Source organism: Callorhinus ursinus, unplaced genomic scaffold (genome assembly GCF_003265705.2).
Source record: "Callorhinus ursinus isolate GAN/ISIS: 27379988/994484 unplaced genomic scaffold, GSC_fseal_2.0 scaffold62, whole genome shotgun sequence".
NCBI lineage: Eukaryota > Metazoa > Chordata > Mammalia > Carnivora > Otariidae > Callorhinus > Callorhinus ursinus.
Window position 1 is genome coordinate 7,516,446 of NW_027397124.1, and position 8,682 is coordinate 7,525,127.

The 8,682-nt window shown below is 45.2% G+C and overlaps 1 long non-coding RNA gene across 1 annotated transcript; it reads right to left on the minus strand.

The window, feature by feature from the left end:
* Positions 1 to 349: 349 nt before the first annotated feature.
* LOC141371247 (uncharacterized) lies at positions 350 to 6,666 on the minus strand. Its single transcript, XR_012376047.1, has 3 exons — positions 6,607 to 6,666; positions 879 to 922; positions 350 to 512 (listed from the first exon to the last, which is right to left on the minus strand). It is a non-coding gene; the product is annotated as an uncharacterized lncRNA (long non-coding RNA).
* Positions 6,667 to 8,682: the final 2,016 nt, after the last annotated feature.

An 8,682-nucleotide genomic window follows, 5' to 3' on the forward strand; every position in this document is an offset into this window, starting at 1 on the left:
ACCCTCCCACCCTCCCCCTACATAGGCACTACAACGACCTGGCTTTGAGCCTCATCATCACTCTCCTGGACTATTGTCTCCAACCGAGTTCTCCCTCCCAGTCTCAGCATCTACCATGCTTCTCCACATGTAAGCAAAGTAATCATTCCGAGGAGCAAATCTTAACACGCTCCTCCTCAGCCTGGGGTCCCACTTGGAAGCTCTGCTTTGGGAAGTAGCACTTGGGCATGTATCTGTCGTCGTGTCATAAACCTCACTGAATTTGAGTGGGAGGGGGAGCAGTGGATCAGTCAGCTCCAGCCCAGAAAATGAAAAACAACCCTAGACACTTCACACAGAGGGACTTTAATACAAGAGAAGTGATTGCACGAGTGTTGGAGGGTCTCAGGATCCAGAAGACACGGATGCAATCAAGACATCCACATGGAGGAGGCAGTGTGGCTAGAGTTCCGAATCTGGGGCCACCCAGCCGAGCTGGAACCACAGCAAGGACACCTGTCGGGAGCAGGAGCCTAGGAGAGATACAGTTACTGCTGGAGATGTCACCCAGAGCAGAGAGAGAACAAAACATATCTTGCTTCTCCCTACATCTCGCCCTCCAAGCTCATCCCAGTCCCTCTTATGGACCAAACCCAGCTGGAAGCCCGCTAAGGGGTCCCTGGAAACGCAGCTCCCTGCGATGCAGAGCAGAGCAAGGGAAGGGTAGAACATAAATGTGACAGCACACAGGCACATGACTCACATAGAGGGGCAGGACATTTATACAGTAGTGGGTTGGTTTGTTTGCCTTCACAGCCAGAAAGCTCAGTTACAGGACTGAGCACTCCGGAGCTCTGGAAACCTGCGACCTCTTCAGCAGGGATGGTTTGCACACTTACCTTTCCCAAATCTCTTCAAGCATGTCAACTCCCATGTTTGTCCCCTAAATAGGAAACGAACAGTTCTTGGTTCAGATCATTTGGTCCCGCCTGGACTAACATTCTTGCTCTACTTATTTAAAACCCTCCCATCTTTGAAATCCCAGTTTAATTCCTGTCTGCTCTTCTACCAGCATTTCCTGCCCACCACCATCAGGACAGGGTGGACAAGTATGATCAATTCTAGCTGAATATGGGATGGCTGAAAAGTTGCAGGATGCACTATTAAAGTCTGTTCACAATAACATTAGAGGGACTCCCTGTGTTTCCTTCCACATGAAAGGGCTTCTATTAATGTAACTTCTAGCCCCCCTCCACCCTCCAAGAGGTGGAGAGTCTTCTGAGATGACCAGACTGGGCATTCTTGGTTCAGCTCTATCATTTTGTCTCTTGGGAGCAAACTTACCTGCCCTCTACCTGCCCTGTCCTCTACTCCTCCACACTCTCACCTGGCCCATGCCCACACGAACGAGGGGTAAGTGCATTCAATTTTGGAATGATTTTGCAGGCCCATTTGGTTCTCACAACGAGCTATGGCTTCTAGCTTAGCCTTTAACAATAATAAAGAAATACTGTGGCCCCATGTGATGCTCTGGGTCCCTCAGGTTTTTCAAAACCTGAGCAGGATAGAGGATGCTATTTATTAGTTCCTCTAAGAAATTCCTAACATGTCTTTTATCTCAGGTTCCCATTTAGAGATTCCTTGATATCTATTTCTTTGTTGTTTTGTTTTAAGATTTATTTATTTATTTTAGAAAGAGAGCACAAGCAGAGGGAGAGGGAGAGAGAGAGAAAAAAGCAGACTCCCCATTGAGTGGGGAGCCTGACGCAGGGCTCAGTCTCACAACCCTGAGATCGTGATCTGAGCTGAAATCAAGACTCAGACGCTCAACCAACTGAGCCACCTAGGCGCCCTCCATTCCTTTGTTTTTTAATGAAATACACCCCTAACTCTGACCTGGTCCTTTCTGGACTTTGGCTATGACCTAGCATTTCTCTGGCTTGAAATGTGAGCACAGTAGACCCTCATCTCCCCTTCTGTTAAAATTGCTTGATGCCTCCAGGTCCTCCCTCCTTGCTTTTTTCAACCCACCCTATTGGAACAAGTTATTTTCAGTCCAACATGATTCTGACTCTTTTGAGCTCTTAGTGAGGCATCTTCATGTGGTTGCTAAGAACATGGGCTCTGGAGCCAGACGGCCTGGATTTGAATGGTCTCCCCACTTAACAGCTGTCTAGCCTGGGGCGAGGTACCTAAACTCCCTATATTATAGCATTACATAATAATTGATGTTCATAAAGATGATGTGAGTCATCAAACCAAAACTGAAAATCTGTTGAATGTGCTGTTTAAGGAGAAAGAAAAATATATAGCACCTTCTAGAAATATTTATATCCACATAGTTTTCAGATTGTTGGTGCTTGAAGGGCTAAGCTTGGATTATCTTGAAAACCAATTTGGAAAGGAGGTATCACTTCCTGACATAGCTATGTAATTGAAGCACAAACAGTGAAACTTAGGAGGAGGCAACACAGTACACTGTAAAAGGTCTAGACTCAAGGGCAGACCTGAGTTTGAATCCTATCTTTGCCCTCAGCATGTCAATTCATGTAAGGTATTTGACTTTCCTAAACACCTGCGTCTGTGTGTGAAAGTGGGCATAAAAATTATTACCTTGCAAAATCGTCATGAAATAATGTAGGTGCAAGAAGATGTGTGGGTACTGACTCTGGGCAGGGGAGGGTTCTTCAAAGCCACACCCTGAATCCCCTGGGATTTGGACCATGAATGCTGTTGAGCGGACTCAGACAGCATTCTTCTGCCCATTAACTTCTTTGCCCCATCGAAATAGGAAGACCCCCTTGGAAGAAAAAGGATAGCTTCCTTTTGCTATTCAAAATCATTTAGGGGCACCTGGGTAGCTCAGTTGGTTGAGCATCTGCCTTCAGCTTAGGTCATGATCTCAGGGGCCTGGGAGCCTGCTTCTTCCTCTCCCTCCTTCTGCCCCAGCCCCACCCCCAGCTTGTGTGCATGCACACGCTCTCTCTCTCTCTCTCTCTCTCTTTCTCTCAAACAAATAAGTAAATAATCTAAAAAAACAAAAGAAAAACAAAATCATTAAAATATGTTGGATGGGCTTGAAAACACCAACCAAATCCTGATTATACAGAATTATAAGGTCCCTGAGAATTCTTCATGAGGGTTGGAGATGAAACGCAAATCTTCTCATTAAGGGCTGAGAAACAATGATGAGCATTCACCCTGGATCTGTGAGGCTCAAACCCTGTCCTGACCCAGGTGCCCTGCTGACAGGCTTATGCCCAGGAAAGAGGCCATAGGAGTGAATATGAAGAGCTTCAATGAAGCCATATGATACCCACAAAGCACGCGTAAAGCAGTGCTCAGGGGGGAATGTATATAGCCTTAAATACTTACAAGAAAAATTGAAATAAATAAAGCATCTAACTCAGATAAAAGTGGAAAAAAGGAATTAGTAAAGACATAAACGCAGAAATAAATGTAAAAGGAAAAAGTCATAGAACTAGTAAATATATCAAAGAGCTCATCATCATAGGAAAAAATACTCTTTTTTTCTATATCTGTTGGTTATGAATGTATTACATAATCAAAAATTAAATTATCCATCTATCACTACATAGATGATAGATGATGGATGATTGATTAGATAGATAGATAGATAGATAGATAGATGATAGATGATGGATAGATAGATGGATAGATGATAGATGATGGATAAATGATGGATAGACAGATGATAGATGGATAGAGATAGATAATAGATATGATAGAGACAGAGAGAGAGGGAAAGGAAGGAAGGAAGGAAGGAAAGAAGGGAGGGAGGGAGGGAGGGAGGGAGGGAAAGGGAGGGAGGGAGGGAGTGAGGGGAAGGGAAGGAGGGAGGAGAAAAGAATAGTTGTAGAGTTGGGATGACAGCCTGTCTTAGTTCCCTTGAGGGAGGTCAATAGTAAGAAAAGAAGGGACAGTCCAGTCCTATTCCTGGATACCATGCTGCTACCTGGGCTCACTGGCAGAAATCCATTTTGTCAGGGGTAATGGCTCTCTTGGGTAACTGCCCTAGATGTTACAAGGCCTACAGGGCCTCTGATAATCTACCCCCCTTCCCACGTACACACACCAATGGTATCCTCCACCCTTCTCCTCTGTGCTCACCAAGGTCTGAACACTGGCCCCTGGCACACTCCCATCCAGTGCCTTTGCCCTTGTGACTCCTCCTGCCTGGAATGATTTTTCTCTGTGCAGTGGTGCACTCCCTCACATCCGCTGGATCAAATGTCGGTTTACCTGTCAAACCTTTCCTGTCCACCTATTTCTAACAGCAGCTTCACCCTCCACACACCCTTGGCTAGTCTCAGCCAATCTAAGAGTAGCCAGTCTACTCCTCCCTGACTGTTTTCCTCCATAGGTCTGAGACATACCATTTACTGCATTTGCTTATTTGTTTCCTACCTCCTTCTGTTAGAATGTAATTTCCAAAGGGCAGAGGCCAGTGTTTTGTTCATTGTGTCCCCAGTGCCTGGAACCATTTCTGGCACAGTGGAGGGATGCTTAGTAAATAGAAGAAAGTGAATGAATGAATGAATGTATGCATGCATGCATGAGGACGCCCATGGTGCTGAAAGCAAGAGTATCACTATGATAAGTGTCTGGACACTTTGGACATCCAAGTCTCTGGGCTTTCTACTTCCTCCCTGATTTAACCACAGATGACTCAGAAGAAGCCATGCTCTACTCACTTTGTGGGAGGATCCCATGGACCCCAGCATCTGGGTGATGTAGAGACTTTCCAGATGCAGGCACACAGTGCCCAAGGCAACAAGAACAGCCGTGGTACCATGTTGGTGGCCAGCTTCTAAACCCATCCACCTCCACACCCTTGGCTGTGAGGGATGTGTTAAAGCATTCGCTCTCCTGGCAAGAGGCCAATATGACCAGGTTGGTAATCCAGTTTGAGTGAGTTTCCCTGGGGATTCTTGAGCATGTTGGGCTGACAGTCCCCAGAAGCCTGACTCATAGGCATGCATAAACATTTGCTGAATCAATGATGAAGGAAACACTGACTTCCCACTAATTTGAGCAGATAAAAATCCAGAATTGCATGGAGGCTGCCAGTGAAAAGGAGATACTATTTTTACCCCACCCTGTAAACAGTTTTTATATATCTTTTTAGTGTCTGGCAGGTAAAACTCACTCTGTAAATATTAGTTCCTTCCTTTGGTAGCCCCAAAATGTCTGACACCAACCTGGATTATGTGCACCACCACCCCCCCGCCCGCCCCCAAGTATACATATACACCTCTTATGAACTGAGTACATTTAAGGTTCTCCAGAGAACCAGAACCAATAGGATATATAGAGATATAGAGAAAAAGATTATTATGAGGGACTGACTTAGGAGTTTATGGAGGCTGGGAAGTCCCATGATGTTATCATCTGCAAGCCAGAGGTGTAGTTTCAGTCCAAACCCAAAGAGCACCTTTGTCTGAGGGCAGGAGGAGGTAGATGACTCAGCTCTAGCAGAAAGAGCAAATTCACCCCTTCTCTGCCTTTTTGCTCTATTCAGGCCCTTGGAGGATTGGATGAGGTTCACTCATCTGAATGAGGGCAATCTTCTTGGCTCTGTCTATTCAGTCAAACACTAATCTCTTCTGTAAACACCCTTACACACACACATAAACCCAGAGATGATGTTTTACCCACCGTGGGGGCATACCAGAGCCCAGTCAACTGACATAAAATTAACCACCATACCAACTGAACAATAATCATAATATATTTTTCCCATGGTAGTAGATCCAAGGGAAAACCTCTGATGATCTCTTACCCAATATAATAGAACAACACAACAAAAGGACAAATATTTTTTGGCATAGTACATTCAGTTATTAACTCTGAACTGCCTTTATAACGTGATATTAAATATGGTCTTTATGCCAGTAAACGCACAATCAGGGGCACCTGGGTGGCTCAGATGGTTAAGCATCTGCCTTCGGCTCGGGTCATGATCCCAGGATCCTGGGATGGAGGCCCGCATCAGGCTCCCTGCTCAGCGGGAAGCCAGCTTCTCCCTCTCCCTCTACTGTTCCCCCTGCTTGTGCTCTCTTGCTCTCTCTGTCAAATACATAAATAAAATCTTTTAAAAAAAAAAAAGGCTTTCTCTCTTTAAAAAGTAAAATAAAGCAAAATAAAATAAAATAAAATAAAATAAACGTACAATCATTTCTCTCTTGTCTCTGCAACTAGATTCGGAACAACTTGGAAAGAGGCACTGTACCAAAGACTCGGTGCGACTCTCTAGGATTTGTCCCTGGACTCAGAGACAACAGGGGCTTTGACCATTCCTCTCCGGCATTTGCTTGGGTCCATAAACTGGATTGGTTTGTCGCTGAAATCTGCCCTCAGACTCTTCAACTGTAGGAGCTTCTCCCAGTAATACAAGGGTTCTAGGCATATAATGGTAATTTTTATATAAATTTATGGGGGTTTCTGGTGTCGAAAGTCACTCAAGTAATTATGTGTTCCTCTGGTTCCTTCATGTCAATAATTTGCCAATAATTGGTCTGCCCGCCCCAACTCCTCCACTAAGGGACATTTTAAATACAACAATAGAAACAATAGAACAAAACAGATCTTAAGCCAAGTCCTCACCCTGGAAGGGGAGTTCTGTGAAGCAAGGGGACTGGGAGAGCTGAATCAGCTTTCCAGTCTGCAAAGCAAAAATCAGTTTAACCATTTGGTTTCGTTTTCCATCTTCCTCCCCCCTGCATAATTGAGCTCTGGCAACAGGACTGGAGCCAGAGTCCCTCCCAGAGGGCTCCCCCCAACCCCAGTCTATTCCAGCTCCCCCTGGGGACGCAGACACCAGGCGGGGGAAGCCCTATGCTAATGGCTCACACTCCAGCAGAAAATCCATTGTTCTCTTCAAAAGAGAAAGTCATGCAAACTGGAAGAAAAACTAGCCTTCAAGAGGCCTTAGGCAGGCAGCTCTTCAGAAACAATTATCTCACAAGCTGTGGATGCACCCTTTTTTCTTTCTTTCGACTTTTTGGCAAGCGAGCCTTTAAGAAAAGTGACTTACTGTTGCCTAACAGGATTAAATTCTTAACTGAAGCATTTTCTTCTAATCCATCCACTACTTTCTAATCCCCTGTGAGTCAGAATGTAAGGAAAAGTTTCTATTTCGACTCAAAACCCACATTCTTAGAAGTCCCCACACCCTTGCACACTTTAGACCCTCCTCGCTGACGGGGCAACCCCACACAGACGCTCCAGCTGAAGGCCTGGGGCAATATTTGCAACCACACCTTCTTCTTCAGTGCCAGCTCTGCCCTGTACCTACTACCTGACCTTGCCTTGGGCCTTGACTTTTACCTTTTCTTTTCTTTGGTTTTTTTGTTTGTTTGTTTGTTTGTTTAATGTATGCACATCAGAGAAGTTGCTCCTGGAGGCCCATGACATTCCGGAGGTCTTTAAAGGCAAAGGTCCCCTGGAGTCGTGTCCCGTGGGAGGCCTCAATGTTTCTCTCCTTCTATGATACTGGTTTTATTTTGAGTCTTAACCTGAAACTCAATGCAACACCAACTCATTCTAACATATTTCCCATTAGTGGAAACGTAATAAAAATAATGTGGAAGTCAGAATTAAAATACCTAGATTTTGAGCCCAGTTCTCCTACGTACTAGCTGAGCTACTCACTATTTCCAAACCTCAGTGTTCACATCCCTGAGAGGGAGCTGAGCGGACCTCCGCAGGAATCTTCGCAGATGGGGAGGGCAAGTATATGGGCTTGTATATGAAGGCATCTCACAAGCTACAATGTGCTCTACAAAGACAAGGCATTCATATTTTCCACTTCAAATTTTGCTCTTAGATCATGTGGTGTCTACAGAATGCTACTCTAAGGTTATCGTCTGCAGAGTCTACCCACCCACACAAATTCCTGTTATCACTGGCCCTCTGGACAATCCTGCTGGTCTACCAAAAATAATATTAATGTTACTTAATCCAGGATTATCAGGGGTTTTCTGTTTGGCGGGTGTTACTGCAATGTTGGCATAAGATTAGACTATTAGGCAAGGTAAATGTTTTGCAGAAGTATTTATTTCTCTAGCAGAGCAGGAATTTGCACAACTAATTCACTGGAAAGATTCACCGGGATATAAGATATGACAAGATTGTACCCTGTGAAAGGCTGCCATCACAAAGCAAAGCAGTAAAATTGATCCTTCTTCATCGAGAAGCGTGTTGGAGTCCCATTTAGGCAACGGGAGGCAAGAGAAATTTGTTCTGAATTTCAGAAGCTTTGCTAGAAACCAGGTTCCTGGCTTCTCTGCGCTACATGGACTACTCTTCTATTCCATGGGACACTCAGTGGCTTTGGTGTGTCCCCAGACTCAAAACTTAAAGCACTCAGATCTGTGTGCGTTTGTACTGCAGCTCTGCACTAAGGCACTTAACATTTCTTGAGAGCAAGAACAGACACAATGACAAATTACCTCTGGGGAGGGAGGCCAGGCAAACTCCAGGCCTGCCAGGCCACCAGGTGCTACGTCCCGGCCTCTCTTCCCCTCCTCCCTCGGGTTAGATGAGAGAATGTTCTTGCTGACAAAGTCCAGAATAGCCCAGCTACATTCATCCCCCTCCTCCTCAGTCAGAGAGGCACTTGGCTCTCAGAGAGAACGGCTTGCAAATTCTCCTAACGACAAGTCTGAGAGCTGTTGCCTG